Source organism: Manis javanica, chromosome 3 (assembly GCF_040802235.1).
Source record: "Manis javanica isolate MJ-LG chromosome 3, MJ_LKY, whole genome shotgun sequence".
Lineage (NCBI taxonomy): Eukaryota > Metazoa > Chordata > Mammalia > Pholidota > Manidae > Manis > Manis javanica.
In genome coordinates, this window is record NC_133158.1 from 20,323,112 (window position 1) to 20,349,837 (window position 26,726).

The 26,726-nt window shown below is 38.0% G+C and overlaps 1 long non-coding RNA gene across 1 annotated transcript in view; it reads right to left on the reverse strand.

The window, feature by feature from the left end:
- The window catches only part of LOC140848138 (uncharacterized), a 47,404-nt gene that overhangs the window by 12,525 nt on the left and 8,153 nt on the right, over positions 1–26,726 (reverse strand). The window contains exon 2 of the long non-coding RNA XR_012128684.1: positions 16,017–16,074. This is a non-coding gene — a long non-coding RNA (uncharacterized lncRNA). The remainder of the gene's footprint in view (positions 1–16,016; positions 16,075–26,726) is intronic.

Below are 26,726 nucleotides of genomic sequence, written 5' to 3' on the forward strand. Positions count from 1 at the left end.
GTGGGGCTATGAATCCCTGCCTGGGTATGGTGGGAGAAACAGCTCTAAATCTAGCAAAGGTCTTTGTTTGCTGTTTTAACTCAAGCCAGCCCACCCCCCAATTCCCTGAGAGAACAGGGATGCTGACTTTGCTCTGCAAACTAGTAGCTCTTCCTGCCTACCTGCCTGTCTGTTGCTCAAGTGCCCCTGGGCTGTACAGCTTCCAGAAATTGTCACCAGCCCTTCTGGTCAGATGGGGCTGGAAGATGCTCTCCAAAGTGAATGGGGGCTACATCTCAGCTCCCTTGCTTGAGAAAGAGGAGGAAAGACCACTTGAGCCTACTCTCAATTTCCCAAACAGGATCTCTAGTGGGGAGAAGCCAGAAGCTACCTTCTGCGATGGCTATGAATGAATCCCCTGCCTGTGCTTCGCACAGGAACCATCCATGCCTGGGACTGGCTTTGCTCTATGGGTGATCAGTTTTGCCCACCCACCTCTGGGCTGGAGTGCCCCTGGGCTGCATAGCTCCCAGAAGTTGTTGCCAGCCCTTCCGGTCTGATGGGGCTGAAGACACTCTGCACAGCAGGTGCGGCTATAATTCAGCTCCCTGCCTTGCTGTGGGCAAACTGGGCTCTGGGAAACCTCTCCTGAGGAATCAAATCAGGCAGCTCTGTACCCTGCCAAGGCCCATGGTCAGTGTGTGCTCCTGACTTGGTTCTGCAGACGGGCAAAGCCTTGGTTGGGATTCCTACCTGGGCACTGCAGGATGAATTCATGTACCGGTTGTTGCAAGCCCTTCTCCACTTCTCTGTCACAGATTTCCAGTGATTGAGCCCCGCAGATTCTCTGGCAGCCCCTGTGATGTGAGATCACAGTAGGGGCTCCTGAAAAGCTACCCACGAGGCAGGGGGTGCTGGCTGTCCTCCTGGCTCCTCCTTTCCCACTGGAGGAACTGGAAGCGCAGGAAAGACCTTTCCATGCTGGCCTGGCAGAGGGACAGTGTGGTCAACGGGAGCAGCCCCTCTTACCCTTCCAGTGAGGTAGGTCTTGGTCTCCACGGTACAGGGGGTGCTTCAGCCTCACCCCTATGTTCTAGCATTCTCTCAGTGGTGTCTTATTCTTGAAGAGTTGTTCTTGTGACCGGGTGTGAAGTCAGGAACCATCCATGTTACCATTTGGTGACATCATAATCCCTATATACAAAATTTTGTACTGCAAAGATTGTTTTAATTGTCCGCCAGTGGATGAACATATTCATTTCACTGTTTCAGCTTTGAGAAGTCTTTTTTAAAATATCTTTGCATTTAAACATATAAAAGATAAGTGTTTTTTTGTACTCATCCATTGTGATGCTTAGTTTCCAATCTATATTTTTTTACGACCTCTTGGAAATCCTAAGCAGAAACACAGAGAAAGATTTTTTTTAAAAATCCCTTCACTTAAAAAAAAATCAATAAATATTTACTGAGTTCTAACATTTGGGGTAAGAATTTGATTACCATGAGGTGACTGAACTATAATCTGTATTCTTAAATAGCATACAATCTAATAGAAATAAGACCCGGAAGAATTATATCAATATCACAGATAAGAGGAAATACCATTGTATTGGAAATCAGGAGTGCTTATGTCTTGCTAGGACAACTATAAAGACTGCGGAGAAAGCAGCCTTTGAGCCGGCAGTGGACGGGTGCAGATTCTGGCGCAGAGAACTAATACACAGGAAATGAACAAATGGCCAGGAGAGTATTCCAGTGTATACAGGGAAGAGTTTGCCTAAAGCGGTAAGTGGGAAGTAAGATTGGGAAAGAAGAAGTGATGCGAATGTAGCCCTTAATGTCAGGCTAAAGAGTTCAAATTGAGATAATGAAGATTAATTTTAAAGAGCTAATTAAATCTAAACAACAACAAAATAAACAATTATAATATCACACTGATGGCAAGCAGTTACTAAGCTTTTACTGTGTGCCACGTACTATGCAGGTTATCATGCTGATATTTTCCTTTTTAATACTCACATAACCTTCTTAGGTAGATGTGTCACCTTTACTTTGTAGATGAAGATGGGGAGAAGGAGGGAGGGAGGAAGGGAAGCAGGAGAGTAGATTACTTGCAAGAGAAAGGGAATAAAAATTTGTTGGGTGGCTATTTCAGTGGCCTGCCTGAGGGACTATTTCCTGCATCAGTGGCTTTCAATTTTAATGTGCAGAGTCATTTGGGTGGTTTAAAATGCAGATCCTCAAACTATACCGAGAAAAGGTTTTAAGCAGGAAATGACCTGATTTGATAAACCTCTTTTAAAAAGATCACTCTGGCTGCAGCGTGGAGAGGCCAAATTGGCTGCAGGGAGCCCAGTGCGATGGATGGTCATCGAGAAATCTGTGACACTGCTCTGGATTGGATTAGGGGCAGCAGAGCTGATGGCAATAAGTGGGTAGATTTAAGATGTATTCTGATTACAAGCAAAAGAGACATGGGGTAAAGAAGGTTGAGGGAGAGGATGAGTTCAGTTCTAAGTGCCTGTAATATATGGACACATATACTGAGACGTTTCAAAGACTAGTTTGGAACTTTGACTACAGAGGTAGGCTAGAAATAATTCTCAGAAAACCATGCACGTTTTGGGAAGGTGGTTTAAACTGTTAATGGAGATGAGACTTTTCAAAGAGGATTATTATAAAGAGAAAAGCATAATACCTAGAGGCAGATACTGGCGAAAGGCTTAGGTTACACTGTTGTACTCGTGACAAGCATTTATGGCACACTCAGTGTGCTCCGAACACAGCACTAAGCACTTTTTAACATCAGAAAGAATTGCAAACATCCAGAAAACTCTCTGCTGTGGATTTAACAGGTGTTTCCATCTTGCAATTCCTGTTTCAGATTATTTTAAAGAATAAAATTGAGATTAAGCATTTTACATGCATTGCTTCATGTATTTCTGAAGAGTATTATATGCTGGCTTCTGTTTGTTCCTCCAGAGGCATTCTCCACTTTGCTGTCTGTCCCCAAACACCTATCTCTATGCACTGCGCTAGGGGCTCTCGTCTTCTGGAGCCAGCTGTGTCCCACCCAAAGGGAGCATCAGCAGGAGGGCAAGTCAGAGCCTGGTTCTCTCACTATGATGGCATTTTAGGCTGACTGTGTCCATGGCCAGAAGGCCACAGCTTCCCTCTCTTTTCAGGTTCCAGTTAACCTCTCCTACTGTGTCTCTTGGACTCCAGAGGTGGAAAGAATACTGCTGCTCCTTACCCTGAATTGTAGTATGGCATCTCTTGCCTCCTCTACACCCCATCTACACTTTGTACCTGGGCCCTTAGTCCATAATCCTCCTCAAATTAACCTAACTTGGGTGTGCTACCTGTTCCCTGCTGAAATCCTGACTAATGCAATCGCATTTTACAGATGAGGAAACTGAGGCTCACAGAGGAAGAAGTAGCATAATACAGATTCAATCCCAATCCATCAGACTCCACAACATGTGCTCTTATCCACCGTGCAGCATCACCTCCAAGTGAGTAGGGGAAGCAAAATCAGGATGAGGAGAGAGCCAGGCCAGCCATTATGGATAGGAGCTTGTCAGTTTTGTGAACAAGCCAAGTTTGTGCTCAACTCTCAGGCTTGTTTTTGCTCTTCAATCTGCTTGTAATTTTCACTTAAATCTACTCTTTCTCCTTATTTGCCTCTGAACATAATGTATTTTCAGAGCAGCTCACCCATTGCTACCCAGCCACTCTATCATATCATCATGATTTCTTTACAGCACTTAATGTTCTCTGGATTTAGTCTCTTCATTTATGTGTTTACACATTTATTCATGTCTTTCCTACGGCTCATCCTCTGACAGATATACATTCTAAGGGGTCCCTGACCACATAGGGGTATTTACACTTACATTCCCATTAACTAGGACATTGCCTGATAAACATGAGTAAGTGCTCAATAGTAATCAATGAATGCATGAATGAACAAAAGAAGATGGAATGAACAAATGAATGTAGTGGTATAATTTTAAGGCAAATTCTGATAACAAATAGGAGTGAGTGGTGGCCCGCTGTGAAAGAAAGCAAATAGACTTTTCTTTTTAGATGCTTAATGTTGAAAGCAGGGTAGGACAACAGGATTGAACCCTCACATCCCAGCAGAGAACATTGTTTAAAGAAAAAAAAATACAGTACTTCTGAAATTCTATTATTTTAAATTACTATTTCACTAGGACTGCATGCTATTTTAACACATGCAATTATAGTACCAAAATAGATGGCTTAAAATAAGAATCAAGAGAAACTGGATATTATTTCTACTGGTTTCCACATCATTTTGGTATATCTTCCATATAGGAAGACACGCCTTTTCTTATTTTAAAAAGGCAGCATGTTGCATTTTCTGTTGCAGTTGCAAGAGAACAGAGACACAAATAAATGATTTATTTTGAAATGAGTGTCCTTGTAAATCTCTGTCCTTTGAAATTCAAAGGTCACTGATACTTTCTATATGCAAATTCAGCTGTTACATGAATTGCACATTACGAGTCCTGGCAGATGAGAAAAACTACATATTAATCATGTTGATGGCTTCAGGAACATGGTGGGTCATTATGCACACAGTATGACAACTAATGATAGTCTTTTTAATTTTCTCCTCTCAGTGGCCTCTTTCACACACGCACAAAGCCAAAATTTACTTTGCTCATATGTCAAAACCAAATTCAATATCTTTTTGGACAGTGTAATGGATTGTAATCTTTTATTCTGCTGAAGATTAAGCTGAACTTCTGCCCTTTAATAAAAACTTTAATAAAAACTCTTCTGGCAAATTTTGTATGGTCTTTCCTCTTTTTTTGTTTTGATTTAGATGCTTTATATTGAAAATAAATAATTTGAAATGAACAGGAACCACTGTTACTGTAATGTCTTGAATTTGATAAGATTCTGTTAAAGAGCTTAAAATGATTTTGCATATAGGCCTTTATTTTTTTAAATATTAGTGAAAGAGGGAGATGCTGTTTTTCATATCACATTCTTTCATGCTCAAAAAATGTTTAAACTGCCCACACAGAAGTATTGCCAAAAAATAAAAAATAAAAAGATGGTGGCATTACAGACTATTGGTGTTTGGGCATAGAAGTTAGATGAACTGTTATTCTGGATTGCATAGCAAAAAAGATGTGGGAGCTGTTTGTTACTGCAGCATTACCTCATCTATCCTGATCATACATTATGAATATAGTTACGTATATAAAAAAAAATTCTAGGCTCCTATTTCTAATACCTACCCATCCCATAGATGGAGCAAAGTATGGAACCTTTCTCAGTCTCAACTTCCATTTCTACATAACGAAACCAATAACATATATCTCACACTGTCACTGTAAAAATTAACAGAAAACTTCACCTAGTGTTTGACATCGATTAAGGATGTATTAAATGGAAGCCATAAATATAGAATCCACAATTCCAGTATAATGAGCTATCGACCATCACTAAAATAGGTCAGATTGGCAAGTCATATTTGCTGCTATATTTTCCAAATTTTGCTTCTTTCTTCTGAAACTCTAAACCTTCAGTTTGGTGGCTTCTACTAAGCTGCTGTTTCTTTCATCATTTTGGTTTTCATTATTTGGTAATGATAGTCAGTGGTAACTAGGAACTGTATCTTTCTTTTGTCTTGACTGGGCTTTCTCAACCTTAAATGTTTGCATCTCTTTGTGGTGACAGCAAGCGAACCTCACTCCTTATCACATCTCTCAGTGGTTTTTTTAATTTCAAGTCTTCAAAGCTCTCCTTCTATCCGACTGATTATTTAGTTTTTCCCATCTTGTAAGCAAAGATATGTCTAGTTATCTCTCTCCAGTCCTATGTGCCTTCTCCTAGCTTTCCTTTCAGTATTTATCTGTCATCTTCCACTATAGATCACTAAGAGGTCAATGGCAGCTTTGTATTTAAAGAACTTCTAAAATGAACTTTGCTCTACTTTTTTATTAGTTGCCTGAAAAAAAATCACGTTCTTTTCTGTGTTTAAAAGTAATATGCTGTTGATGGTAAAAGACTGAAAGTTTTCCCCCTAAAGTCAGAAATCAGACAAGGAAGCCCATTTACCACTGCTATTCAGCTATCTATTATAAGTTCTAGTAAGACCAATTAGGTAACAGAAAAAGAAGGCAACTAAACTGGAAAGGAAGAAATTCAACTGTCTTATTCACAGTTGACATGATTCTATTTACAGAAACTCCTAAAGAATTTTCACACACACACAAAACTTTACAGATAATAAATAAATTCACCAAAGTTGCAAGATACAAGATCACTATGTAAAAATCTGTTGTATTTCTTTACACAGGCAGCGAACAATCTGCAAAGAAAGTTAAGAAAACTATTCCATTATGAGAATATCAAAAAGAATAAAATACTCAGGAATAAAGTTAACCAAGGAGGCACAAGACATACACTCAAAACATGGCTGAAAGAATTTAAAGAAGACACAAATAAATAAAAAATTTCCTGAAATTTTATCCATCACACAGTTTCACTGTTACCAAGTTGGTACATATTTAGTTTTTTCTTTTTAATCAGAATTATGGTTCTTAGTTAGAAATAGTAGAAACTGTCATACTGTGTGACATTTGGCCAGTACTTTACACCTTTCTGAGTTCCACTTTATTCATTTGATAAGTGGAAATAGTATCAGGCCCTACTGCATTGGTTATTGTGAAAATTAAAGGAGATGTGGCATAAAAATACATAACAGTACCTATTATAGAGAAATACATTAATCTGTTTGCTATATTTAATTTCACTTTTGAATTATTGTTGTTATAATCTGTTTTCAGAACCGACTTTAGTTTACCATTATACCTGGCCTAACATTACATGCTAATTTACCACTCACAAATCAAAAAAGTATTTTCCTCTCATAAGAATATTTCCCTTATTTTTTATTTAACTTGACTTGTTAATTTTCTTCATCTGTACTTTAACATACTAAGAACTTTTTTCTTAAATGCCATTTCCTTGTATCGACAAATCCAATACAGAAACTTAAATTAAAGCCTATTTAAGTGCCATTTCTTTTACCATGTACTCTGATTACTAGGGCCCCTGACATACATCTAGGGGGCATAACGTATGTGTTAGATTGCATTATCCCTCAAAATATTTGCCTTGGAGTATGAGACCCTTCTCTATATGTAGCTTTTCTACCCAAGGTAATGACTTGCTTTAACCAAGAGAATGTAAGTGGAGGTGATTCTGGTGATGTTGCACAGCTTTGTGAATATACTAAAAGCTTTAAATTTTACACGTCAAATGAATTGTATGGTATGTGAATTATACTTAATAAATCTGTTATAAATATACAATAAAAATACTAAAATACAATTAAATTTAATGTACATAAAAAGGAATTAGTGAGAAGAGATAACTAAATAGCTTGTAAAAAAAAAAAGACTACATGAAATGTTTCAATGTAGAGAAGCCTCAGGGAAGACATAATTAATGCTTGTGAATTATGAAGTTCCTGAGATACTCATTTCAAATTCTGTAAGTTATGTAATTATTTATACATAGATTAACAATGTAACAGTATCGGTTTGGATTAATTTAATCTGTAAGAAATCCCCAAATAATGGTGGCATCAACATTACTGAAGTATGTACTTGTCTGATGCGAATGCAGTTGGTCCAGGACAGGTAAGTGGGCACAAAGAGCATCAGGAGTGCAGATGCCTTTAACTTTGGTGTTCCGCCACCCTCAACGCTTGCTATCTATCTACCTCATGCTACAGGATGGCTGCTCCAACCCCAGGCATCATATGTAGATTGTGGACCCAGGGAAACCGGAAGGGGCAGAGATGGGCATGCCTCCTTCTTTAATGTTACTCAAAAGCTACACATACTTCTTTCACTTATTCACACTGCCTTGCAAACACCAAGATGTCTGGAGTCTTTATTTGGTTCAGCAACAAGCCAGCCCACACTAGGGGTTTTATTCTAGAGAAACACAGGAGAATTCATGTTTGGTGACACTTATGGCTGCTGCCCGAACAACCAAAAGGCAAGAATTCCCAAAAACTACTTCACATATATTTCCATTAAATGCAAGGGCAAAGAACATTTACAGAATCCCTGCCTCTGTGTGAGACTCTATTTTAAATACTTGGTGAATGCCAGAGCATCTCATTTAATGAGAATGAGCAGTCTAAAGCAGGGTCAGGAATAAGCAGGGAGCAGGTAGAAAATGAAGTTGCTGTGCTTGGTGACATTCATTTAGGCACGGGGAAGGCAAGTGGAGTGGCAGGGAACATGGGACTTATGAAGCTCTGCCCTATTTAACATGACAACTGGTTCTCAGCTCCCAGTTATTACAACATGTGGAGTTGTGAGTTCACAGTTAAAAAACATTCCAAATATTTAAGAGAAGCCAGATATCTGAATTTTTATTGAAATCTGGGATTTTATGGGAAATCTCTTTTTTCTTACTTTTTGTTTAATGTTTAAAAACTATTTGCTGCTCACCTGTGGACCACCAATTCCTAGCTGAGGAAAGATAAATATATCAGCTGCCTAAAAATGGATAGCCTATCAGACCCTGTAAGTAACCATTATGCTGAAACTTTTTATAAAGGGTGTTGAAAATGAGGCAGGATGGATTGAGTACTGTCACTTTTAATGAGCATTTTCTGTTGGCAAGCATTGTACTCAACTCTTTTACATTGTTATCTCATTGGATCCTCACAAAACTTTTGCACTGTATTCTTTTTTCCAAGGGAGTGGATGGAAATTGTGGGCCAGAAAGTTTCAGCAACATGCCCAGGGTCACATGATGGTAAGACAGAGCTGGGAGTTAGTCCAGCCCTCTCAGATGTCCATGTTCTTAAGCCTTATTTATTACTATGTGCAATTTTTATGCCACAGGCTTGGCACAATGTGAAAATAGGAATATAAGTAGATATGCAGAATCTCAATATTTACCATTAACCACAGAGATATCCCTGTCAGAAAAACAGCATGGAATATACAAGTAGATGGATTAACCAAAGTCCTTTGGACCTTCTGCTTGAAATATCATACATTACCTTTAACCAACATCTGGAGGGCCCTCACACCCCTCACACCATTTATCCCATTAAATAAAAAACAGATTTTGAGGGTTACCATTTTGTGGCTTTAAATCCACAGTGGACCTGTGCAACTTATTTAGGACAGGTGTTTAATTGTGATAAAGTGGGGAAAGTCTCAGTATTCAATGGTCCTCAAACTAACACTGCCTTCTGGGTAGAGTAGCATAGTAGCTTTCTGTCAACAAACTTGCTTATAAATTTTCAAGGGTGATGGCCTGTTAGGAGATCCACAGGAGTGGGTCAGGAGGTTGGGCATGCAGTATTTAAACCCTCGCCACTATGGCAAAATACCATGCAGGAAGAACAGGAAGCTTTTGTGCTTATTATATTTTTGATTATCTATTTTTTTCCAATGCAGTATTACATATTAAAAGCAATTGGGTATCTCTGTAAGCAAGAGATTACACTGCCATTTTGGGTGTTAAGGGAAAGTTATGTTAACTGATTTTGGCAAATCTTTCTGCTTCTGGAGAGTGTACAAATGTTTCTATATTCTGCTACTGGAAATCAGTGAATGTTTTAGTTAATCAAAAGCGGATTAAGAGAGGAATTTCTGCTTCCAGTTGACGTGAAGTAAGAGGAAAAACCAGACCAAATATATGAACAAATGGTTTTCAAGACACTGAACATCAAGCAATGATGGAAAGTGATTCCTGAGAAATAAGAGAAAGAAAATTTAAGAAGAGGTGAGCCATACACTTGATCCAACTAATTAACTGAAGAGAGTTTGAGGCCAAGACACAAGAAAGGGGAACTGAGTAACCTGGTGGAATTCTTAGTTGAGGAGACAGGGCTCAGAGTCTGGGGAGACAGAAGCTGCTAGAGTTGACAGAGTCCTAAGAAAAGTGGGCTACACACAGAAAGTATTCCAAAGAGCTGCAGATAATCTCTTCCACATATTCAGTAGAGAAGTGAACTCTGCAGTGTGTGAGGAAACTACTGGAAACCCAGAAAAGACCACCTGGAAGGATTAGAACAAGTAGTGCATAGCTCCTGGGAAGGACCAAGAATACATATTTCAAGCCAGATTGGAAAAACCCATAATTCACAGGGTACTGGGTAAAAAATTCAGAAGGGTCTTGCTTTGGTAGTGGTTAATAATTATCCCCAATTAAGCACTGCCCTGGTCCTGGTTAACAAATCTAAAAAAATAAAACTGGAAAAAAGAAATCATTCTATTTCCAAAAAACTGAACTACACACCAAAACAATGCTGAAGAGTATCTATAGGAATATAAAATATCCAATACCCAGCAAGATAAAATTAACAATGTTTGTTTTTTTATCCAAAATTACCAGGAATACAAAGATGAAGGAAAATAACACAGTAATGAGAAGAAAAATCAAATGACCAAAATAGAACTAAAACTGACAGAAGTGTTGGACTGGGCAGACAAACTTAAACAGTTAGTCTAACTACATTAAAACAGTTTAAAAAATTATATATATTATATATATATATTATATCATATCAAATATACCAATATGCATAATTAAAACATGTTTTAATTATATTTATTTGATATATATTATATAAAATATATAATATATAAATATAAACACAGTATAACTACATTTCCTATATTTGAAAAGTTAGGTAGGACATGGAAGATTTTTAAATGACTTAAATCTAACTTCTACAAGTGAAAACTATAATGTCTAACATGAAAATTTTTACACTGAATGCTATTAGCTCAACACTGCTGGAAAAAAGGTAAGTAAACTTGAAGACAGAACAATAGAAAGCATCCAAATAAAATGCACAGAGAAAAGTTCTTTAAAAAAGAATAAAACATTATTAAGCTCTGAGGTAATTTTAAACAACCTAATGTATGTGTAATTGGAGTTCTTCAAAAAGAAAAGGGTAGGGAAAAAAAGATATTTGAATATATAATATTTAGAAATTTCTAAATTTGATGAAAAGATGAAATCACAGAACCAAGAAATTTAACAACCCCTCTGTACAAGGAACATGGAGAAAATTACACCACAAATTGCTTAAAAGTTGTGAATAAAAAGAAAAATCTAAAAAGCATCCAGTGAAAATAGGACATATCACATACACAAGAATAAAAATGAGGTAACAGCATATTTCTCACTGAAAATATTACTAATGAAAAAAACTTAGAGCAACATTTGCAAAGTACTGAAAGAAAAGAAAAAACTATCAACCTAGAATGTTGAACTATATCCAGTAAAAATATCTTTTACCAGTCAAAGTGCAATAGAAACTTTTCAGACATACAAAAGCTTAAATAATTCACTACTAGCAGACATAAATTACAAGTAATGTTAAAGGAAATCCATTAGGCAGAAAGAAAATAGTAACAAATGGACATATGGATGTACACAAAGGAATAAATAGTGCCAGAAATGCTAAGCGCATGAGTAAATATACAATATATTTTTTGCATTATTTAAATTTCTTTAGATGACAACTGTGTGTAGATCACAATGGAGTGTGTGGTTCATAACATTTGTAAAAGTAGAACATTTGACAACAGCAATAAAATAGCAAGGAGGAGAAAAAGAGTCTATTTAAAAATTTTTAATATGTAAAATGGAGCAATATCACTTGGAGTTAAACAGTGATCAGTTAAAGGGATTTATAAGTTATAAATCTTAGAGCAACAAATAAAATATCTCCCCCAATATTTTCAGCTAACAAGCTGATAAAGGAAGCAAAGTAGAATTTAAAAACATAAACAATTGATCCAAAAGAAGGACATGTGGGAAAGAAAACAAGAACAGATATTTCTAATAGAAATAAATAGCAGGATAGGAAATTTTAATTTAATCACATCAAATGAAAAAATACCTTTAATCTCTGACTGAAATACAGAGATTGTCGAATTGGCAGAAAAATGCAAAAACTAACAATAACTGCTCACAAGAAATACACTTTAAATTTAAAGAAATACATAGGTTAAAATTAAAAGGAGGGCAAAAGATGTACCATGCTAGTACTAATCAAAGGAAAACTGAAGTAGTTGTATTAATATCAGACAAATTATATTTAAGAACAGAGAATATTTCCTTGGATAAAGAAGGTCATTTCATAATGATAAAGGGGTCAATTCATCAGGTAGGCAAAATAATAAAAAATGTTTATGAAACTAATAACAGAGTTTCAAAGCAAATGAAGCAAAAATGACAGAACTTCAAGGAGAAATAGACAAATCCACAACTATAACAGGAGATTTCAACACCACTCTCTCCGTAATTGAAAATTCTGATAAAAATCCCAGAAGGCTTTTTTTTTAATTTACAAAATTATTCTATAATGTGTATAGAAATGCAAGGGAGTTAGAATAGCCAAGGCAACTTTGAAAAAAAAGAACAAAGTTGGGTGACTAACACCACCTGATTTAAATGATTGTTAAGAGGCTATATAGTAATTGAGACACTGTATTACTAGCACCAAGTTATACAAACAGATCAATGGTACAGAGAAGAGATTTCAGAAATACATCTCTGCACATAAGAACAGCTGGTTCTTGACAAAGGGGCAATGCAATTCCGTGGAGGAAGAATAGTTTCTCAACAAGTAATACTGGAACACCAGGATATCTGTATGGAAAATTCCTTATCTTGCACCACCTATCAATATTAACTCAAATAACTGAATGCTAAACTTAAAAGTACACAATTTCTAGGAAAGCAGAAAAAGATGGTGGTGTGAGAAGTGAGGCAGAATCCTCTTACAAACACTGCATTAACACAAAAATACAGCAAATACACCTAAGCCTGAAAGAGCAGCCTGAAGACTACTATAGACTGCCCACATCTGGGGAAAACCTCATAGAAAAGGGTAAAGAAGCAAAGTCACAATCAGATGGGACCCAAACCCTCCCCCCATGCCAGCTCACACATGGGAGGAAGAGAAATGGAGCCAGGAGGGAGTAGAAGCCCAGGATTGCTAAACACCCAGCACTTTAGATCTTCCCCAGGAGCATGCCCCCACATTACATGGTGCTCTGAGGATCAGAGGGATGGGAAGGAAAGACAGGCAGAGTACTCGGAGAGACTGAGATTCCAGCTGCTTAGGGAGACCAGGTACCCACAACCAGCCACTCTGGGACCAAAGAAAGGTGGGAAGTTTGAAAGACTTCCCAATAGTGAGAGGTGTGCTAGATGGGCAAGGATTATACAGAGCTTGCTGCTCAGGAGGATGGACAGGTGGACAAAATCATCCCAGCACACAAACCAGCAGGTTGGGATCTTTGAGGAGCTTCAGGTACTCCATCCCCCTGGTTGGCAACACAGGCCAAGGCCCCCCACTGCAATATGCAGTCTGTTGCCCCTTCCACCTGCTGGCACCTGCACTCAAACCTGCTGCCCCTGCCATTGTGCCAGGCTAGCTGGAGGGCAGTCCTGCCTATGGCAGCTACAGGGGCATAGCACAGAGGCGCCTCTCTGCTTTGTGGAAAGCAATATGGAGGTTCCTTAAAAAACTAAAAATAGAAATACCATTTGACCCAGAAATTCCACTCCTAGGAATTCACCTGAAGAAAACTAGATCCCAGATTTAAAAAGACATATGCACTCCTATGTTTATTGCAGCACTATTTACAATAGCCAAGATATGGAAGCAACCTAAGTGTCCATCAGTAGATGAATGGATAAAGAAGATGTGGTACATATACACCATGGAATATTATTCAGCCATTAGAAGAAAACAAATCCTACCATTTGCAACAACATGGATGGAGCTAGAGGGTATTATGCTCAGTGAAAAAAGCCAGATGTAGAAAGACAAGTACCAAATGATTTCACTCGTTTGTGGAGTATAACAACAAAGTAAAATTGAAGGAACAAAACAGCAGCAGACTCACAGACTCCAAGAAGGGACTAGTGGTTACCAAAGGGAAGGGGGTGGTTACCAAAGGGAAGGGGGTGGGGAGGAAGAAGGGGATTAAGGGGATTATGATTAGCACATATACGTAGGGTGGTCACAGAAAGGCAGTATAACACATAGAAGACAAGAAGTGACTCTATAGATCTTACTATGTTGATGGACAGTGACTGCAGTGGGATGTGGGGGAGAATTTGATAATATGGGTGAATGTAATAACTACAATGTCACTCATGTGAAACCTTTATAAGATTGTATATCAATGATACCTCAAAAAAAAGATTGTATATCAATGATACCTTAATTAAAAAAAAGGTATACTAAAACATGGGAGACAATCTTTACATCCTCACATTAGGCAAACTTTTCTTAGACACAACACCAAAAGCATGGTTTGCAAAGAAAAAATTGATCAATTGGACATCACTGAAATTAAAAAGTGTTTTTAAAAGACACAGTTAGGGGAATGAAAAGAAAAGCCACAGACTGGGAGGAGATATTTTCAAAGCACACATCTGATAAAAGATTTGTATCCAAAACATATAAATTATTCTCAAATAAGAAAATGACTGACTTTAAAATACGGGCAAAAAATATGAACAGACTCTTCATGAAAGAAAATACACAGATGGCAAATAAGCACATGAAATGATATTCACATCGTCAGTCATTAGAGAAATGCAAATTAAAGCCATAGTGATATAACCATCCATACTTTTTAGACTGACTATAATGAAAATGTCATACCATCAGAGGTAGATATAAAGCAACTGGAATTCTCAGTCACTGCTGGTGAAAATGTAAAATTATGCAACTTCCTTGGAAAATAGTTTGGCGGTACATTAAAAAAGTTAAACATATACCTACGAGATGATCTAGCCGTTCTATTCCTAGGTATTATCCAAGAGATATCAAAGTATATCTTCATGCACATATATTCATAGCATTTTTCTTTGTAATAGTCAAAAACCATAAATAATCCACATACCCATCAATGCATGAATTAATAAACAAACTGTTACATGTCTATGCAATGGAATATAACTCGGCAATAATGAAATGAAAAACTGATAAATGCAGTAACATGGATGAATCTCAAATAATCATTCTGCACAAAAGACAAATAAAAAGGGTACACACTCTTTTCAATAAATAGTGTTTAGAAACTGATATTAACTCAAAATGATCAAAGACTTAAATTTAAGAGCAAAAACTGAAGAACTTAGAAGAAAACAGGGAATATTTCATGACAGTGAATTTGGCAATGATTTCTTTGATATAACACCACACACACAGGCAACAAAAGAAAAAAATAAACATACTAAATTTCATCAAAACCAAAACTTTCGTGCATCAAAACATACTAGCAACAGAGTGAAAACACAACCCATGAGTGGGACAAAATATTGGCAAATCATTTATTTGATAATGGATTAATATTCTGAATATATAAAGAATATCTACAATTCAACAACAAAACACAAACATCCTAATTAAAAATGAGCAAAGGACTTGAACATTTAATCAGAAGAAGATACCTGAATGGCCAAAAGCATGTAAGAAGATACTCAAAATCTTAATCATTAAGGAAATGCAAATTAAAACTGCAAGAGACATTACTTTACACCAGTAGGATGGCTATTATAAAAACAAACCAAAATAAGAAATAACAAGCATTGGTGAGGATGTGGAGAAATTGGAATTCTTGTGTATTGCTGACAGGAAAATAGTATGAAAGTTCCTCAAAAATTAAACAGAACTATCATTATGATCTAGCAATTCCACTTATAGATATATGCCCAAAAGAAATCAACACAGAGACTCAAACAGGTATGTGTACACTCAGGGTCATGGCAGCATTCTTCACAATAGCCAAAAGGTAGGAGCAACCCAATTGACTATCAACAGATGAACAGATCAACAAAATATGATATATCCACATAATAAAATGCTTTTTAGACTTACATTCTGAGACATGCTATAACATGAATCAACCTAGAAGACACTGCGGTAAATTAAGTAAGAGAGTCACAAAAAGACAAATACTATTTATCATCCTACTTACATGAGGTATCTTGAGCAGTCAAAGTCATAGACACAGAGAGCAGAATGGTGGGCAGGGACTGGAAGGAAACAGGAACAGGAGTTACTGTTTAAAAGGTACAGAGTTTCAGCTATAGGGAGAATGAACACAGCTCAGGAGACGGCTGGTGGTAATGGCTGTACACCAATGTGAATGTAATTAAAGCCATGAAACTGTTTACTTAAAAATGGTTAAAATAATAACTTTATGTTATCTGTATTTTACCGATTTTTTTTAAAGGGGAAAAGAATAAATTCTGTACAATTCCATTTGTATAGAATTCTAAAAATTTCAAACAAGTATATATTGACAGAAACAGATCTATGTGGTCTGGAGATGTGGGATGTGGAAATATAGAAGAGATGGAAATCTCTCTTACACCTTCAGACAGTATAAGGTATCTTTTAGGGGGTGATGGATATGTTCCTTACCTTGATGATAGTGTTTCATGGATGTATACATATGTGCAAACTTATATAACTGTGTACCTTAAATATATGAAGGTTATTATATATCAATCATACCCCAAAGAACTATTAAAATTGACTAAGAATTAGTAGGCTGTGAATCAAAGACAAAAATGCGAGAGTCAAAACTATAAAACTTTTAGTAGAAAACATAGGGGTAATCATTCATGACTTTGGCTTTGACAAAGGGTTTTTAGATATAAAACCAAAACATGAGCAATAAAGAAAATAGGTAAGTGACCATCAAAATTAAAAACTATTTTGCTTTAAAGATCATCAAGGAAGTGAAAAGACAGTCCACTGAATGTATTGCAGAACATATAATCAATAAGGGACTCATATCCAGAATATATTAAAAAATACTCATAACTCAATAATAAAAAGATAAATGAATTTAAGAAATGAGCAAGGGATCTGAGTTGACATTTCTCCAAGATATACAAGTGGTGTATAAGCAAATGAAAAGAGGTCAGACATCAGTAGTCATCAGGGAGAGCCAAATCAAAGCCACAATGAGGTACTACCTCACACCCAGCAGGATGACTGGCATCAGAAAGTCAAATAATAACAAATGTTAGTGAGGATATGAAGTATGCAAAATGGCAGTAGGAATGTAAAATGGTGGAGCCACTTTGAAAAACAGCCGGGCAGTTCCTCAACTGATGAAACATAAAACTACCTTTTGGCCCAGAAATTTCACTCTATGGCATAGACTCAATAGAAATGAAAACATATGTCCATCCACAAACTTGTACATGAATGTTTATATCTGCATTATCCATAATAGTCAAAACATAAAAACAAGACAGATGTCCATCAACAGACAAGTGGATAAACAAACTATGGTATATCCATACAATTCAATATTTTTCAGCCATAAAAAGCAATGAAGTATGGGTACATACTGTAAACAGACTAATCTTGAAAACATTGCACTAAATGAAAGAAGCCAGGCACAAAAGACTACATACTATTTAATTCTATGTAAAATTTCCAGAATACAGGAACCTACAGAGAGAGAAGGTAGATTAGTAGTTTCTTAGGTCAACCTACGTGTGAGAGTGTAGGGAGGACTGGGTGCTCATAACGAGAGGGTACAGGCTTTCTTTGTGAGGTGATGACAATGTTCTAAAATTGTGATGGTTACACACATCTGTAAATATAGTAAAAATCGCTGAATTGTATACTGTACTCTTCAAATGTGTGAACTATATAATATGTGAATTATATCTCACTAAAGCCATTTTTCGAAAAAAGAAGAGTTGTTATGTTAACATATTTATGATAAAATTTAGTTCTCTCTCTCTAGTAGAAGATGATCATAGTTACAGTTTCATCAGTGTTAATTTATGCTGTGGCAACAAACAAAACTAAGTGGCTTAAAATAAAAAAGATCTAATTTTTTTCCCAGGTCTGTCACTAGTTGGCTAGGACCTCAGCTCCTTCATCCTCATTCCAAGATCTGGGCTACTGAAGTTGCCACAAAATAGAACATTACCTGGTGGAAGGAAAAAGAGACCTTTGGAGGGTCTAGTAACTAATGTTCTGCCTGAAAGTCCTTTCGCTTCTACTCACAGCTCATTGGCTCAAAGTAGTCACGTGGCCTCTCCCAACCACAGGGGACCATAGAGTTCCACTGGACTTTTTCCCAAAGGTAGAGAGCTGGAAACTTGGCAAACAGCCTTGCTATCTACCCCACAGACTATACTCCTTGAGGATGTACTATGTATCAGGAGCTGTTCTAAACCCTGCATGTGCTATCTCAACACTCACCAAACAAACCTTTTGAAGTTGCCATTATTATCATCAACACCAATATCTTATACATGAGAAAATTAAAGGCACAGGAGATGCATCGAAGGTTAGTGAAATAACTAGCAACTGGGATTTGCATCCAGATGCAGACGTAAGAGCTTACGTTATTGACTTCAACACAATATTGCCACTGGGTATTCACGTATTTCACTACTTCTAACTCAGACACAAATTTATCACAAAGTCCAAAAAGGAGTAAGAAAGATGTACTAACACACATTATTAAATAGTGACAGCTTAGAATTTAGGCCTTAGCTTCTAGCTAGTATCTTTCTAGTACATGGTTTTCCCACTCTCCTTGGCAGGGCCGTGGTTCTGGGCCCATCTTCAGACCTGCTGAAGCTTCTGGATGGTTTAAACAGAGCAGCTCTGTTTTATTCTTCATGCCTTCACTTGATTCAATTTATTTCTTGGCTGAGAAAAAGGCAGTTGGGAAAACTGCCCCACTCACGTATCTCCATCCAACATTAACTTACGAGACAAACACCTAGCCAAAGCGGCTTCAAGCCAACAGATAAATTGGGCTCTTTTTCTATTTCTGTGGTTAAAATGCTTACTGACGTCATAGTAAGGGCAAATCTTCTGATATACACTCTCATTATGTGAAGCATTAACTACAGTGGATTCTGGCTTGGAAAGAATAAAAATACGTAATTCATAAAAGGGCATCATTACGTATAGCAGTTACATTTTAACAAGTAAATATATAACAAGTAAATTAAACCAACAAGGACCTAGTTTAAGAAAACCAGAGCTTAGGAATTGAGAAATGGCAACTTTGATTTTTCAATACTGCCTGTTTTTTAAATTAACTCTTCACTACATTAATGCTAACTGGTCATCTGCAAGGCCTAGCACAGTGCCAGCCACATGGAAGATGCTTAATACTACGTGTTGAATGTTCGAGTGAATGAGGTGAACACTGGGGAATAGTTGGAAGGAAGTGTTCTAGTGTCACCAGGAATAGGAATGAAGAGGATGGAGGGGGACACAAATTAAAAATGTCACTAATGGCACTACTTTGTTGCTTCTAACAATATGGATCCTGTTAGTTATTCTGAGCAGACGTTTGAACAGGTTAATAACAAACAAGAAATCTGGACTGCTTACTGGTATAAATTGGTAGAGTGAGGGAGAAAAAAGGGGGAGCCTTCCCAAAACAACATGCAAAGGAGAAGCATCTTTTTCAGGGTGGTGCTCCTAAGCCTTTCCTTAGCAGCTGGAACTAGTCTAATGGGATAATAACCTCTCTCTGGGTGGCATCTTGAAAGGAACGAGTTGCCCAGTTCTGTGGCCCTCTGGGAAGGAAGGCCAGAAGGGAAGGGCAGTCCTGGCAAACACCCTCCAGCACTGTGAAATCTCGAAGAGGTCTTCCTACGTTACTGTGAGCCTGCATACACAATTAGGGAGAAAACCGCCCCGCTCTGATTTCCACCCCATCTGAACGTTCCCGGAGAATTTCCCTTTGATAGAGGCCCTAATTCCCTCGGAGGTTTTTCAGAGGCAGTGAGGAGCCACCGGAGAAAGCACATTTTCATTGGGCTGTTCTTATGGGAATCCTGTCAGTGGGAAAAATAATAGGCAAAGAAAGAAAAATTTTGATTGTCTGACCAAGAGGCTTAAAGCATCTGTGGCTTAAGGCTAAGAGATGAACGGGAAATTACATGACAAAATAAATCAAAGATGTCTTCACCTTACCATGTGTTTGAAGGTGGAGATGCGCTGCTGGCTTGTGCTGTCCCAAGGCTTCCCTCAAGGAACGTATTCAGAGTTAGTTTTCAGCTCATTATTGCAATTTTCTTTCAAGTGCTTTAACAATCACAATTCAAATTCTCTCTCTCCCTCTCTTTCTTTGCCAGTGGTAAATCAAGCATCCTGTATGGGTTCTATCTATGGTTTGCAGTTATTTTAGAGGCTTTTCCCTTGACAAAGATTAAAAAAAGAAAGACTTCAAAAGATTTTAGAATCAAGGGGATGTCACCTTTCATACAGGGAAGGAGAAGGATTTCAAAGATGACTGAGCATAGAGTGTTCCATGAGAATTACAAATAACACAGTTATCAATGCTGAGCTTGTGGGAAAAACCCAATAATTTTATTAATACTACAAATATTTCTCAAACATTGCTCCGTTCCAGGCATTCTACAATGACTTTTATATTCATATTCTCACTTCATTTGGATGAGAAACATAGTGGTCTGCTTTCTAAAGGATTCCACTCAATTAAAATGGCTTTCCATTTTAATTTGGAAATTGTTCTATGGCTTACAGATGTTAGTTATTAATGTGATGTTCATGATATGGGGTCATATTTTAATGTGTGCACCAATGTATTTTTCATTCCCAGTATCTCTTTTTCATCCTTTGGCCGTTCTTGATGCAAGCAAGATTACAGAGTGCCCACTGCCTCTAAGTGTACTTAGTACAACAGAAAAGCAGACAGAGGTGAATTTTTGAGTTGCAAAAGCTCTACATTGCTGACAACATGAACAATAGATCTGGGAGAATGATGATGGTAAGGGCATCTCTTCCACCTCCAGGCAAAAGCCAGAAAGCTTTCCTTCCTGTGGCCCTGAGAAGCGGTCCTGGATTTAACCTTAGGGTAGGTATAGGAGAAACCTCAGATTAATTTGAGGGATTTGCTAATTTAGGAGACGTGTGCATTCTTCCCTGACCCACCCTGAGGAATTGACATGCCACACACATTGCTACCCCTTCAGCACCATTCGGCAGTTTAAAGTACGCTGGATATCCTGGCAGATGACCTGAGGCATCCACAGAGATTTCCTTTGAGTTTCATGTGGCTCTGAGAGAAGCCAAATGCTTCTCTGATCTCTCGGTAGTCATGGAAATAGCTGCAAGGTAGCCAACCTGGATGGCGCCAGGGTTAGGACAGAAAAGGCAGAACAGCGATGAACTGACAGCCCCAGGACTTTCGAGTATGCAGACACTGCAGCGCACAGCAGCAGCGGTGGGGCAACACCTTGACTTCACTCCTGGCCACTTCATACACTTCCTCTGCCAAGCATATGTAAGTAAGGGCAACTCAGGAGGGTAGATTGGTTGATATGACCCTCAAATAACTGAAGTTAATTTTCTGCTTCTTGGAAAAGTGTGTGCTTGAAAGAATAATCGAGCTGAGTTGTAAAGAACTAAGGGAAGCTGAGCTTCTGCACACTAGGTACCCACACCTGCACACATTCCTGGTTCCCACACTGTCTCGGTGCCCAGGGATGGCATGTAAGAAAGGGACTGGATACCTCCTCCAGTAATCCCTGAGGGAAATGGGCAAAGCATGTTCCCTTCTGAGATTCAATTCTTTCATCTGTTGAACAAGAGAATTGTGGTGGGGGAAAAAATGCTCTGTGGAAATACATCCATCAAGGGCTGGCCAAAAAGCAAGGGGAGGTCATTTTGTGGGACCTCCTTCAGAATTCACCTGCACCAACCTTCAAGTAGAGTAACTTGCCATTTCAGTCTGATATGTTTTTTTTTTTAATGCATTGGAACCAAAGTCCTGAGAGCAGAATTTATCATTCTCCTCGTTTCATGGCATATTTTCATTGTGAGGTCGTTCCTGACCTCTTCTTATTGCTAGTCTTTTCTCTTTCTCCCTAGTCTCCTATAATATTGACAACCTCAGAAACTTCCAGAACTCCTGTTTTAGTCTTTTGCACTGAGGATTCATGTAAGATTTATTTTGTAAAAAAATTTCACTCCAGTTCTATATAAAGAAGTTTAAAAACTACTTGATTAGTTAATGACTTCTAAAATTCTTCCCACCTTTTAAATCCTAGGAACATGTTTTTGGGATAAACTGTGACTCCACCTAAGAGAGATGCTCCAGTCCTAACCCACAGTGCCTCGGATGCGACCTTACTTGGAATTAGGGTCATTGCAGAAGTAGGGTCATTAAGATCCTCATCTTAATGAGACTGGATGTTCCCCAACTCCAGTACAACTGGTGCCCTTGTTAGAAGATGGCCATGTGAAGACAGGGACACACAGGAGACACTACGTGGTGATGAGGGCAAAGACTGGAGTGACGCAGCTACTAGTGGGAGAACACCAAAACCATCGGCAAGTTCCCAGAAGCTGGAAGCAGGCAAAGAAGAACCCCACTACAGGTTTCGGAGGGTGCGTGGCCCTGCTGACACCTTGATTCAGACTTCCTGCCTCCAGAACTGTGAAACAAGGCATTTTTGTTGTTTTAAGCCACCCAGTTTGTGGTACTGTGTTATGGCCGCCCTAGGAGATGCACACAGAAGGGACACAGGAAACAGTTTTTTACAGAAATAGTAATTGTGCTTCTCTGTTTCTGGGTGAACAAGAAGCGTTCAACCCACTCCATTCTTGTTTTTGTCACATTTACTTTATCTCTCTTCTCTATTTTTGATTTTTTTTTACAGTTCACCCTACAAAATAGATTGCAGGAAGATAGAAGAAGCCATTTCAGTTGCTTTTTAAATTTTTCTCCTCAGCCTAAGACAATCCCACTAGAGAGCTATATCTATAAATGTGCACACTCCCACACACGATAGGAGGTTGCCTCACTCTCAAGATATGTTTCGCAGTCAGCCCCTGGCGCAGGATTCCAGAATTTGATCACCTCCTGCTGTCTTAGCAACTGTTTCTCCATGGTGTCTGTTTTGGTGACATCACATGTTTGATTGCTGCCCTGTGGAGATACAGTAAAAATTCTGTGATCGAAGGCTCCAAAGTTTGTAAAGCCCGAGTCCTACATGAAAAAAATGGAAATGGAACGAAATCTTGTGTTGATTATTTATACGTGGGACAGATGGGGGCCCTGCTTTCACAATGTGTGTAACTCTACTCTGGTTTTGCTCAGTGAATGCTCACCTAGCAGTCACGTGGGTTAAAATATTTTATTTAGACAATTCATTTGTGTGTGTATACATCCATACATACAGTTAAAAATATTTATTTTTAGGCTCTATCTGCCAGTGATATAGCAGTTAAGTAAGACACAAAAAGCCCCATCCTCCTGGATTACATATTGATTGACGAAGTGGGACAATATAAAAAACTGAATGAAAACTTACCAATTTTAGAAAATAATGGTTATGAGAAAAAATACTGCAGGAAAAAGGAATGACGTGTCTGAAGGAAGTGCAGATTTGCAGTTTTAAATAAGGTGGTCAGGGAAGACGTCAGTGTGTAGGTAGCATTTTGAGCCAATGAGCCGTGCTGGTTTTTTTCAGAGCAGAGGGACATAGAAACGAACATAGAAGTGGAAGATCTGAATTCAGTTCTCGCTATGAACTGAATATAACCCCCTGGAAATTCCTATGCTGAAGTCCTAACTTCCTGTACTTCAAAATGTGAGTGTATTTGGAAATAAGGTCTTTAAAGAGGTGATGAAGTTAAAACGAGGTCGCGAGGGTGGTCCCTAATTCAGTATGTCTGCTGTCCCCAGAAGCGGAGGAGACACCAGGGACACACATACATAGAGGGGAGACCGTGTGCGGACACAGCGAGAGAGCTGGCACTTTGATTTTGAGCCTCCAGCCTCCTGAACTGAGAGAGATAAACTGTTGTTTAAGCTACCGGGTCTGAGGCATTTGTTACAGCAGTTTGAGTTGACTGATAAAAGTCTGAACTCTGACACTAACTAGACTGCCTTCTTGTCCTCTGTACTTGGAGGTCTGAGCTCTTAAATCTAACATGTCCAAAATGGAGCACTTCCTCTCCACCTTCCTCTATCCTGCTCCATCTAGACATTCCCATCTCTACTGATTTCAGCTCCAGCCTTCTAGTTTCTCCCACCAAAAAAATCATGGGTCATCCATGACTCCACCCTTTCCGCCAAGCCCTAAATCCAATATGCCAGGAAATCCTACCAGTCTGATCTTCAAAGCATATCCAGATCCACGTATATCTCAGCCCTTCTGTTACTACCATCCTGTCCAAGTCACCAACACGTCTGCCCTGAATTCCTGCAGCAGCCTCCTACCAGGTCTCCCAGCTTCCATGCCTTTTCCCGTCTACTTTCACAGCAGCTGCAGGAATCTTTGGCGCCTGCCTAGTTTCCTCATGCCAACAGCCTCCAACTGGGGCAGACCAGAAGCCTCCCATTTTTCCACAATAAAACTTTCCCTCTCCTCTGCCTGCCTTTGAGTCTCTGTCAAACATGAGCGATGGGGGCTGATTCCCTTGCTGTAACAAACTCCGAAAGAAACAGCCTTCGTTTATTTTCATTTGGGTGGCCTTCAGTTATTTCCATAGAAGTCATGTTTAACAAAAATCTGATAATGACGCAGACTGGTTTTATGGACCATGATGAATATTTTTTAACTTTATCTTTCTTCTATTAAGTGCTTATTTTGAAGATTACTTCTGGATTGAAATAGAAAGACCATTAAATGTAGATAACTAAGCAATTATTGGACTAAATGAAATCATTTGAGCTTTTTTTGTTGTTTCCTACTATAGGATCATACTTAAACCATCTCTGGCATGTAAAAATCTGAGTTGTGCCTCAACAAGTTAACCATTTCAGTGTTTCACTTCAAAGACCTTCTCTTTCTTTTCTATTTGTTAACAATTTCCATTTTATTATCGTTCACACTTACATATGCTTGTTCTCTTCTCCTCAGAAGGGAAGCCAGCATATTCTGTGCTATAAGCCCTCTGGACACTTGAAACACTCTATTAAATTGGTCTTTGCAGTCATTTTTCAATATTGGAAATAATTTTTTTCCTTCATTTTTTCCCATATAATTATTATTTCCTAATACTAGGCTCCCATGAAACCTGTTTTAGGATAATTGCTGTATGTGATTTTTATCTACTTACCCACATGAAGCATCCTATGGCTAAATAATTACAACTGTAGGACTTCTCAGAGCCTAATACGTTAATTATGCATAAAGAATGGTAAAATACATAGCGATTTTTTTTTCAGAAATGGAGTTTTTACATGATACTGGGGGATTTCTTTTCTCGTAGAGCATCTTTATGTTAGTATTCCATGTGTTCTAATCCTTACATATGGTCGTGACTGGTAAACTATTCGAAACAAGCCTTATCTCCAGACAGTATTTTGTCTTGTTTGTTAGACTACTCTGAGTGAGTAGCTGGAGGCAGAAATAAGCCGATCTTCTTGCAAAATAGCAACACATTATAAGTAATCATGTTGATATGAACATTTTTGTGGTCTTACAAAGAGATCAATTACTTTTATCTTTAAAATCTTTAAAAACATGCTAGATCTTAGTTGGGTGTGGAGCGGACAAACATCAGTGCTTGAAATAACTGCTGACATAACTTCTGCATTTCATTTTCTAGCTAAATAGACCTACTGTTTTAACACATTTTAATTAATACTGAACCCAAGATGTCACTGTGCACAGAGATGTTTAATATTATGGAAATCTTTAATTAATTTTATAAATGATCAATGTTAGTTAACTATAGTCCTTGGTTGGTTCTTGCTTATTTGAAATGCACATTGTTAGTGATTCAGACTCTTCTGTGCCACTCTGGTTTCACCTGTAATCTCTTCCCTTTCTCTTTACATATTTATCTTTCTTCCTGGGTAATTGGAACTTGAATTAAGATGCTCATGTTAAATAAACAGATGCAGTTTTGTGTACATTTTCAAGTTAGCAAGGCCAGGATTAAGATGGGTCCTTTACTATTTGGTAAAAATCCAACCTGATTTATAGAAAATAATAATCTTTTATTTTTGGTATTTTATTTTGTATAGCTATATTTTATTGTATACTACTTGGTAAGTATACTCACCAGCACTACTATTCCTACTCCACTGGAATGTAGTAACTGCGGTCAGAACCTCAGACTCAGGGGAAAGCAGACCTGGGGTTTGGATCCAGGATCACCACTTACTGCTACTCTGACTTTGGGTAAATTACTTAGCTTGTCTTCAATTTCAGCTTCCTTACTTGTAAAATGGAGCCAATAACATACTGCTGTAAGTAGTTGCTGTGAGGATTAAGTGACATAATGCAGAAAGTTTATAGTATTTAGTGTCCTACACTAAGTTAAAATATTTTAGACAGTGGTGGGGTGAGGCCTTAACCACCTTGACATAAACAGCCTAAGTTTTATGTCCACCTTGAGAGTATGAGTGCTGATGCCCAGATGGATGAAGTGAGTTACCCAAGGACAAAGAGCTAACAAATGGGAGAGTCAGCCTGCAACCTGACTGTCATTAAGTCTAGCTTAATGGTCCTTAAACTTCAACAGGGGTAGTGGAATATTTGTAAAAAAACTACTTTCCTAACACTTCACCTAACCTGTCCTACATTATCTTGATCAACCCATGCTCCAAGATCTTTGACCAACAGTCAGACGATTAGTTGCTTGTAAGATATGACAAGATATGGATTTTTGCCAGAATATTGTGAGGTCAGTGTAGTTATCTGTT